Source organism: Salvelinus sp. IW2-2015, unplaced genomic scaffold (genome assembly GCF_002910315.2).
Source record: "Salvelinus sp. IW2-2015 unplaced genomic scaffold, ASM291031v2 Un_scaffold2797, whole genome shotgun sequence".
Taxonomy (NCBI): Eukaryota; Metazoa; Chordata; class Actinopteri; order Salmoniformes; family Salmonidae; genus Salvelinus; species Salvelinus sp. IW2-2015.
Window position 1 is genome coordinate 57,684 of NW_019944098.1, and position 11,362 is coordinate 69,045.

General features: G+C 40.3%; 1 protein-coding gene across 3 annotated transcripts in view; it reads right to left on the reverse strand.

Annotated features, from left to right (window-relative positions):
• The window catches only part of LOC139025511 (zinc finger protein ZFP2-like), a 118,262-nt gene that overhangs the window by 19,363 nt on the left and 87,537 nt on the right, over positions 1–11,362 (reverse strand). The gene's annotated exons all lie outside the window — the stretch shown is intronic.

The following is an 11,362-nucleotide window of genomic DNA, read 5'->3' on the forward strand; positions in this document are numbered from 1 at the left end:
ATGGGGTATTGTGATGTCATTATGGGGTATTGCGATGTCATTATTGGGTATTGTGATGTCATTATGGGGTATTGTGATGTCATTATGGGTATTGTGATGTCATTATGGGTATTGTGTGTAGATTGATGAGGGGGAAAAGATTATTTAATCCATTTTAGAATAGGCTGTAACGTAACAAAATGTAGAAAAGTAGGGGTCTGAAAACTTCCGAATGCACTGTGTATATAGGGGCAGTACTTTGTGACATCACTTCATGAAACAGGAGGTACAAATATATAACATATAACACAATATCAACATTCAATGTATCAAAATATATGACCAAGCTGGAAGTGTAAACGCCACCCCAGCCACAAATCTTAGAGGTTCACTGATGATCAACTCATCCTTCACATCTGACTCCTGATGATCAACTCCTCCTTCACATCTGACTCCTGATGATCAACCTCCTCCTTCACATCTGACTCCTGATGATCACCTCCTCCTTCACATCTGACTCCTGATGATCAACCTCCTCCTTCACATCTGACTCCTGATGATCAACCTCCTCCTTCACATCTGACTCCTGATGATCAACTCCTCCTTCACATCTGACTCCTGATGAGCAACCTCCTCCTCCACATCTGACTCCTGATATCAACCTCTCCCCACATCTGACTCCAGAGCGTCTTCTTTTTTGGGGAATCCGATGGACGACGTCATCCAATAGGCCGTCATCACCATCACCGCCCACATGTTAATTGTCTTTCAGGTTATCAATGGGAAGAACATTAGCAATATGTCCTGTCTTGTAACTTGTCTCTTTCAATAGATTAACATTGGCAGGTGCATAGGGAGAAACCCATTAAATGGACATGTGTTCACACCTGCCAAAACCCACTAGAACACACCCCTCTCCATTAACTACACCACACCTGCTCAGACCCACTAGAACAACCCCCATCTCCATTAACTACATCACACCTGCCCAGACCCACTAGAACACACCCCATCTCCATTAATTACACCAACCTGCTCAGACCCACTAGAACACACTCCCATTAACTACATCACACCAGCCCAGACCCACTAGAACACACCCCCATCTCCATTAATACACCACACCTGCTCAGACCCACTAGACACACCCCATCTCCATTAACTACATACACCCAGCCCAGACCCACTAGAACACACCCCCATCTCCATTAACTACATCACACCTGCCCAGACCCACTAGAACACACCCCCATCTCCATTAACTACATCACACCTGCCCAGACCCAAGAACACACCCCATCTCCATTAACTACATCACACCAGCCCAGACCCACTAGAACACACCCCATCTCCATTAACTACACTACACCTGCCCAGACCCACTAGAACACACCTCCATCTCCATGAACTACATCACACCTGCCCAGACCAACTAAACACACACCCATCTCCATTAACTACATCACACCTGCCCAGATCCACTAGAACACACCTCCATCTCCATTAATCTCCGGGATTTGATAAATCCAGCCGTTTAACTCGACACGTATTGTTTGGGAAGAAAACTTTTACTTGACAGATATATATATTTTTTCGTTTAATTTATCCAACTAGACAGCATTCCTCAAACATGAATCCGTCGTGTGGCAGATGGGCACAATCGTGTACCCACGGAAAAAGTGAATTGTCTGGACAAGTACTGCACAAAGGATGCTTCAGCTGTGAGATCTGCAAAATGACTCTAAACATTTAGAATTACAAAGGCTTTGAAAAGAGACCATACTGCAATGCACACTACCCCAAGACAACTTTACCTGCGTGGCGACACTCCGAGAACCTCCGCCTCAACAGCAGAGCAAGATTACACCCTGAAAAGGGGGGAAAGAATCACGAATGTGATACGGTAATGTTACCTCATTAAACTTTTAGTGCAATGAGAAAAAGACCGCGATTTCTCCGGGAACTTGAGTGGAGACCAGAGCAATCGATCTCAGGCTCATAGATTAAGAGCATTTAGTAGATCACAGATTAACACTTTACCCACGACAACATAAAGTAATCAACATAACGTTTACACATTCCTCTCACAATTCGTACCTTTGTATGCTTGACGGATTTTAACACAATTATATAAATGTTATCAATCTATCAACTATACTGAATGCATGATCTTCTAACCTTAGATGTTTTAAGATCCTCACATACTATGAATTTACTAATACTTTTTAATGTATAACAGGCTATTAGTATTTCCTTTAACCTGTCACATGATGTTGTTAATGAGAATGGGGTGTGTTCTAGTGGGTCTGAGCAGGTGTGGTGTAGTTAATGGAGATGGGGGTGTGTTCTAGTGGGTCTGGGCAGGTGTGATGTAGTTAAATGGAGATGGGGGTGTGTTCTAGTGGGTCTGGGCTGGTGTGATGTAGTTAATGGAGATGGAGGTGTGTTCTTGTGGGTCTGGGCAAGCGTGGTGTAGTTAATGGAGATGGGTGTGTGTTCTAGTGGGTCTGGCAGGTGTGATGTATTAATGGAGATGGTGTGTGTTCTAGTGGTCTGGCAGGTGTGATGTATTAATGGAGATGGGTGTGTGTTCTCGTGGTCTGGGCAGGTGTGATGTAGTTAATGGATGGAGGTGTGTTCTTGTGGGTCTGGGCAAGCGTGGTGTAGTTAATGGAGATGGGTGTGTGTTCTAGTGGGTCTGGGCAGGTGTGATTAGTTAATGGAGATGGGGGTGTGTTCTAGTGGGTCTGGGCAGGTGTGATGTAGTTAATGGAGATGGAGGTGTGTTCTAGTGGGTCTGGGCAGGTGTGATGTAGTTAATGGAGATGGAGGTGTGTTCTAGTGGGTCTGGGCAGGTGTGATGTAGTTAATGGAGATGGAGGTGTGTTCTAGTGGGTCTGGCAGGTGTGATGTAGTTAATGGAGATGGAGGTGTGTTCTAGTGGGTCTGGGCAGGTGTGATGCAGTGAATGTTTGTATGATGTTGTTGTTTGTATGTGTATGTTTTGTATTTTATAAAATATCGAATAAAATATTTTTAAAGTCCCAATGCAGAGTTACAATTCACTGTTCTATTTTTGGAGTTATTACATTTAACCAATCATAATTCAGAAGAATGCCAAAGTCAGGTGTGATGTAATATGGAGGAACAGCCTGTTCCCTGTGATGTAAACTACAACAGATTTTACCATCCGGTAACTTGTTTCATGCACATKAAAGGTGAGGGTGAATTTCAGATGTTTACTGCTTGTATTGATGAAGGAGTGGAATCGATGAAGTTCCTCTGCTGTCCCCTGGAATAGAAGGAACACGTCATCAATGAAGCCTTTTTCAGAGCCTGATGAGGTGCTAGAATGCATTGTTAGGGCTGACAATCACGTTCTTCTCTAACAACCCCACATATAGTTACGCATAATTAGGCGCTATTTTTAAACTACAATGACCATAATGCACTGCATGTCTACTTGTCTTGTCTGGGTTTCTTTTACACCTGCTATGTAAAAGAGATAGAATAATGCATGATGATCAATGCTATCTGGAATCACTGGGACATCCCTACCCTAGACCCTAACCATAACCATTTTAAATGTCAACTTCAACGGGCTAGGGACGTCCCAAGGATGTATCTCTACCTGAAAATACATGATCTAAGTGATTGATAGATGGTATTCAGCAGTCATAAAGCCTTATTTACTTTAATGAACTACTAAAATTGTGATTTCGCCAGACAGCATAGACAGCAGCTCTACACTTTATTGACTGACTGATCCATTCATCCTCCCATCCCTCCTCAGCCTTCCTCTCCTCTGAAGACCCAGTGAGGGTGGAGCTCAGTCAGAGAGCTGTTGAGGGACTGGTTAGGAAGAACATTTCTACAGCCAGAGGTGAGAGGTCACACATGGTTTAGATGGTAAATATTTATGTCCCCTTAGCGGTTCATCACGTAAGCAAAAGGGAATATGTTCCATCAATCTATGTTTATTTACATTAGTGCAAATTGTCCACTGATATTGGTGTAATTTATGAAAGTTATGAAAGTTAATATCCTTTCAGGCACKCACATTTGTTCTTTGATATTATGAAGGTAATTTGTGTCAAATGTACTTTTCCCCACTCATTCACACCATCTCTTTACATTGCTTATGCATATTCGGTGGCCAGACTCAAATTCCCGAACACAATGCCCATCCTGGTAGATCTGAACTTAATGCAGCTTGGAGTGTTCGGATGACAGAAGTCACATTTAGGTGCCAGGTGTAACTGAGGCCATAGATGCTCCATATCCATTACTTAAAGTGTTTTATATAATATGACTAAATGTGTTTATTTCTGTGTTGCAGGGGCAGTCAAGAAATGTAACGGCAAGGCCACAGAACATGACATAAGCAGAGCTGTGGGAGACCACCTCAAGCCCCTGGTAGAGCCGGGGGTGGTGTTTACCACTCCACCACGCCTTCAGCAGGCTGGAAAAGTGGGATTGATACTGTTTGATCCATTTGTTTGTTTCAGTTTTCAGTAGTTGAATCCTTTGATGTATTGTTGATTTCAACATTTTTCATCTTCAACAAATGGGTTGGTTGAAAAGTGATACTTAACGTACATACCAGGCACTATTTTAAACTGTTTTTCATACTAAGATGTCAATATAGTGTATGGTCCAAGGTAGAAGATGGCATGAAAAACAGTATAAATTCAGTCTAAGATGGACCAAGATATGCCTTTGCACATATTTGTTCGTTGGTTTAGCAAGAGTCTGTTGATTGGTTGGTGACTGGGTTAATTTGTTTTTCAATATGATCAAATCAAGCTTTATTTATATAGTACATTTCAGACATGGATGCAACACAATGGCTTCACAGGAAAATAAAAAATAAAATAAAAAACTGAAATATTTAGTACACAACAAACAAAAACTTAACTGAAAGACTGAGCATTTTAAGGAAATGTTATTGATTAAAATATTAACAATTGAATGCAACATCCAACACAAAATATAAGCTTGTTCTACTACATTGTTTGTTGTTACGTTCCCCATCAAGAAAACCAAAAAACTAAAGTCAAACTAAATGTTACATGAATTGTAAATATGAATGATCAAAACCAAATGTACACCCCTTTGTTAATATATATTGGCAATAATTCACTTAGTGGTGAGGCATGGAATAATAAAACATGTATCTTTTGTCAGGCTGGATGTTTGAAATATGAGGTGATTTGAGTCATGCTTCTTCAGTAGTGGAATAAAGACAATTAGRARTTGAATGTTGTCAAGAAATACTGGAGTGATGTAAGATTGTTAATCAAATTGATTATACTGCGTCCATGTGTATAGGCTGCAAGTACGTTGAAATTAAGTTGTTATCAAGTCATTGAAAAAAGACCTGAAAATACATATTTTATAAACAATACAAAACATACACACGACAAACATCATACAAACATTAACATCACACCTGCTAATTTTTTGTTAGTCACTTTTTGTTAAATCACATAAATAGTAACTGTTCCAATTCAGAGCCTGGATTTCCCCCCTGAGGCTAATATCCATATCATATTGAAATCTATAGAACAGGGGGCAAACGATTTGGGTTCTACATTATGACATCATTAAAATACTCCTACTACAATGTTAAAACATTCTACATTGTGACATTAATTCATTGATATCACGAAACAACTCCATGTATTTTCTGATATTTGATTAGATATATTTTATCAGAGTATCTCATCACAGCCATAAGGTTTCTCTCATGCGTGTGTCCGCTGGTGTGATATCAGGCTGTTTGACTGAGTAAAACTCTTCCCACATTGATTACAGCTATGGGATTTCTCTCCTGTGTGTTCTTTGGTGTGATTTCAGGCTGCTTGACTGAGTAAAACTCTTCCCACATTGATTACAGCTAAAAGGTTTCTCTCCTGTGTGTATTCTCTGGTGTATCTTCAGATAGACAGATGTAGCAAAACTCTTCCCACATTGATCACATCTATAAGGTTTCTCACCTGTGTGTATTCTCTGGTGTATCTTCAGATAGCCAGATGTAGCAAAACTCTTCCCACATTGAGTACAGCTATAAGATTTCTCTCCTGTGTGTGTTATCTGGTGTGATATCAGGCCGCTTGACTGAGTAAAACTCTTCCCACATTGATCACACCATTAAGGTTTCTTCTCCAGTGTGTATTCGCTGATGTGATTTCAAGTTGCTTGGCTTAGTAAAACTCTTCCCACTTGATCCGCCAAAAGGTTTCTCTCCAGTGTGAATTCTCTGATGTATTTAAGGTCTAGCTGAAAGGTGAATCTCTTCCCACAGTCAGACGCAGCAGTGAAGATTCCTCTCCAGTGTGCATTCTCATGTGTAGTTTAAGTGAATCTGATCTTAAGTAACTCTTCCCACAGTCAGAGCAGTGGTGAGATTTTTCTCCTGTGTGTACTCGCTGGTGTATTCTCTTAATGTAGCTTAAGTGAATCTGATCTTGAATAACTCTTCCCACAGTCAGAGCAGTGGTGAGATTTCTTCCCTGTGGGTCTCTGCAGGTGTTTCTTGAGGTGTTCTGATCTGGAGAGACTCTTCTCTGCCTCTTTCAGCATCATGATGTTTGTTGAGGCTCCCCAGAGGATCCACATCTCTCTCCTGTGTTAACAACAAAGTCAGACAGATGGTTAAAGGCCCAAAACATCAGAAATCCACTGTTTATTGAGGTAAAAGTTGATGCCCAGAGCGTACCCATGAAGTTGTACAACTATGGAGAAATACAATCATTCCCCAACAGACCCAAAGCGGATACTAAACGAAACGGCCCCTGGCAGACCACCCAAACCTGACCCCGCAAGATGCGTCAGTTTTGTCAATTTATTCATTGACTTTGTTTTGAAACACGTCATGTCAATTGTTTATGGCGCACACCTGATTACTCATATAGAAGTTAGGTATTCAGTCTACTGACCTGCGTGCAAATGTAGCCTATAAATGTGGCCCATTTGGGGATGTCTGATAGTATTTCTCATTGTCTTAACGTTGCACCACTAATGAGTTGTGGAGCTTCTCAAATAAAACATTTTATTCACCTCGAACAGCAGCAAAACAAAGACTAATCATAATCAATTTTGCATATGACAATTAGTTCTCAAAGTATTTTTCGTAAAATATTCCAGCTCTCGCTCTTTTGAAACCACTCAGCATAAAAGGGAAAATGTAAGCGCTCTGATCCAGTGAAATGTCATAAAAATCCTGATTACTTCTTATTCTTTTGCACAAAATAGCCACAAGCTGTGTTGTCCAAAACTCACTGGCATGGGAACTGAGGGCCCAGAATATTTTATACAATGTTGCAAGCTTGCCTCTCCTCCAGCCAACTAGTTGATAGTTGATAACTGTTTCAAGTTCATTGTAGAACAGGCCATGTGCAGCAAATTGTGATATTTAGGATATTTTCTACCTGCAGGCTGCAATGTTTTTAATTTGTTGGCTTAATGTAGGCTTCTTTTACATATTGGCAATGGCAATAAAAGTTACTTTTAGATTTGTATCATTTTCATTAGATAGAATGTAGATTAATCACAAGACAATGATTTTGAGATACTATTATAAATTAAATGAAACTATTCCAAAAAATGTGCATATGAAAACCTAACTGGCACAACAAAATTGGTAGAAATGTAAGATAAAACTTGCACTCAAATGGAAAATGGTTGCCGACCGCTGGTGTAGCCCACTACAGGAAAACTTCAGAAGCATAACGGCAGAATTTCTCTCTGTTCTGGTTAGGTTATCTTGATCTCTGGCTCCCTCAAGTCATTTGTGGTGTGTTAAATTATTTGATCAAAACAGCGTGCTTAAAGCATTCAGACCAATTCAGTACATATAGTGATTTTATTAAAACACATAAAGGTGTGTCTATATATGGAAAATACACATACATTTCAAACAATCGATTGGTAAAAAGAACAGACGACTCTTGGTTGACCAAGATTTATTTAGGTGTGGACAGCACTAGAACACGATTTTGGGGCCCTGAGTGGCCGCAGCGGTCTGAGAACTGCATCTCAATGCTTGAGGCGTCACTACAGACACCCCGGTTCGAGTCAGGCTGTGTACAACCGCCGTGATTGGGAAGTTAAATAAAGGTTTAATTTTTAATAAATAAAACATAGTTCATTCAGAAAGTTCAGAACCCCTTCCCTTTTACACATTTTGTTACGTTACAGCTTTTATCTTAAAATGGATTTTAAAAAATAGAATCCTCATTAATCTACACACCATAAACGAAAAAAGTGAAAACAGGTAAAAAACAGAAAAACCTTATAACATAAGATTTCAGCCCCTTTGTTATGGACTCAAAATTGCTTTCAAGTGCCACCCTGTTTTCCATGAATCATCCTTGAGATGTATCTAACACTTGTTCGGAGTCCACCGTGTGGTAAATTCATTGATTGGAATTATGATTTGGAAGGCACAAACTTGTCTTATATAAGGTCCCCAGTTGACAAGTGCATGTCAGAGCAAAAACCAAGCAACGCAGGTCGAAGGAATTTCGTAGAGGATTGTGTCGAGGCACAGATCTGGGAAGGGAACAAAAAAATTCTGCAGCATGAAAGGTCCCTAAGAACACAGTGGCCTCCATCATTCTTAAATGGAATACTCTTCCTAGAGCTGGTCACCCGCCAAACTGAGACCTTGGGGGAGAAGGCCTTGATCAGGGAGCGACCAAAAACCTGATGGACTTCTGACAGAGCTCCAGAGTTCTCTGTGGAGATGGGAGAACCTTCCAGAAGGACAACTCAATTGCAGCACTCCACAATCAGACCTTTATGGTAGAGGTGGCCAGACGGAAACCACTCCCCTATCAACCAGTCATAGGTACTGGCGACAAAGCGCCTCGTAACCTAGCTGGGAATGGGACAGACGGACCTTCTGTGGTAAACAGACAGGGGCGATTTGTAATCAAACCTAATTCCCAGGAAGGGGTCCATATGAACCACAGGGACTGTGTGTGGGATAATAACATGGCCGTGTCCAACCCTGCTTTGTTCCTTGACTCCGCTAGTGTGACAGGTTAAAGGAATACTCATAGCCTGTTATACATTAAAGTATTAGTAAGTTATAGTATGTAGGATCTTAAAAACATCTAACGTTAAAATGATCATGCATTCAGTATTAGTTGATAGATTGATAACATTCTATAATTGGTTAAAATCCGTCAAGCGTACAAAGGGTACGAATTGTGAGAGGAATGTGTAAATGTTATGTTGATTACTTTATTGTTGTTGTGGGTAAAGTGTTAATCTGTTTACTAAATGCTCTTAATCTATAAGCCTGAGATCGATTGCTCTGGTCCTCCACTCAAGTTCCGCGAGAAACCGCTGGTCTTTTCTCATTGCACTAAAAGTCTCAATGAGTAAACATTACCGTATCATCTCGTGATTATTCTCCCCTTTTTTCAGTACGTTATTGATGATTAAAAAGAGTAATTTAAATGTAATAAACTCGCTAACATGTCAAGATGTTTAAGGTTGTCTTGGTAACATATTGAGGAAGTTAGTTAAGTTTTGCAGAGAGAAATATGAGCCTGCTCTTGCAACGAAGATAGCTTCATACTGCTACGTAGCTGCCATTTTATGTCGATTGGTGAATGAACATGTGCGTTGTTAATAAGAGAGTTTGCGGTGTTATTTGTATAATGGTTTTCAAACACTTTATTGCCTGTTGATACAATGAGTTATGGTTTTACTGAGTTAAAAGCTTTGGTGCTTGACAGTTATATTGAAATTAGTATCTGTTTCAGTGATTACAGTGTAACTGTTATGACTTGAATAAGCTTGTACCCTACAAAACTCTATTTCCTGTAGATCTGTTTATTCTGTAAATGTGTTACTTTTTGTAAACTGATTGCACTAAAAGTTCTCAATGAGTAAACATTAACGTATCACTCTTCCGTGATTATTTCTCCCTTTTTCCAGGGGGCGTAACACTACCAACCACCAATCTCCAACAGGGCCTTAACCTGTATGCACTAGACACCTCATAGTGAGCTAAGTAAGAATCAGCAATGAATCCCAATAATGAGACACCTCTAGGGAGGGGTGTCACAAAAATTAAAAAAAAAAATATATATATAGTGTTTATGTAAATTGTCCGGTGGCAATTTTATGAATTGTTCGGCAGTCTTATGGCTTGGGGTGAAGCTGTTGAGGAGGCTTTTGGTCTAGACTTGGCTGCTCCGGTACCGCTTGCCGTGCGTAGCAGAGAAAACAGTCTAAACTTATGTGACTGGAGTCTAACGATTTTATAGGCTTTCTTCTGACTCCGCCTTTATATAGGTCCTGGATGGCAGGAAGCTGGCCACAGTGATGTACTGGGCCGTACGCACTACCCTCTGTAGCGCCTTAACGGTCAGCATGCTGACAGTTGCCATACCAGCGGTGATGCAACGCCGGTCCAGGATGCTCTCGTCGGTAGCGCTGGTATTACCTTTGAGGATCTTGGGGACTAATGCCAAATCTGTTTCAGTTCTACTGAGGGGGAAAAGGTTTTGTTTGTGCCCTCTTCATGACTGTCTTGCGTATAACCATCCACGTCGTGGGTGATTGAAAGATGAACCTGAGGTCACACTCCAGTCCCAGTTGATGGTGGTAATTGCGCTTTAATGTTTGGCGTTGCCAACCGCCATAATAAAGTCCAAAGAAAGAAAAAAAGCCTGTAGGAAGGAGAAATACGAGAAACGAATTTGGTTTTTACCGTTTGGGGCGCATCGACTGCTTACTATTTGTGATGTGATATGAAAGTATTAACTGGTGAAATAGATTTTTGATGTGATGATGAAAGTAATTATGTGAAATTATTTTGAATGTCATGATTAAAGTATTTGGTGAAAATTATTTTTGAATGTGATATGAAAGTAACAGCGATTATGTTTCTAGAAACGTATCGCAATTGAGAACTCGATTCCACATTTAGATGGAATATTTGACTATTTTTAGCTGCCAGAGCCAGTCCTAGCCTCTGAAATAACATACAGTCCTTTGGAAAGCTATGGGGGCAGCACTTAAAGCAAGTAGAAACAATAACAAAGTGTACTCCATGCCGTTTCGGTAAAAAGCTGAGACGGATGGGGCTGGACGAAGATGCCAACCATCCATGATATCAACATTATGTTTTAACATGTTTTAAGGATTACAGTGTTTTTTTATATTTGCTACAACAATTTGGAGAAAAAAAAAACGTATCTTCTTGGGTTCTGAGGACAGTTGGAACTAAGCCATGAGGCATTTATAAGTGATTTTATCAAGAAACAGATGGGTACAATATCAATTAAATGTATAAGGTCCCAAATGGATGTAACAACTGCTGATTGCCCTTTTAAGAGTATATATTGGCTAATCTAATAGG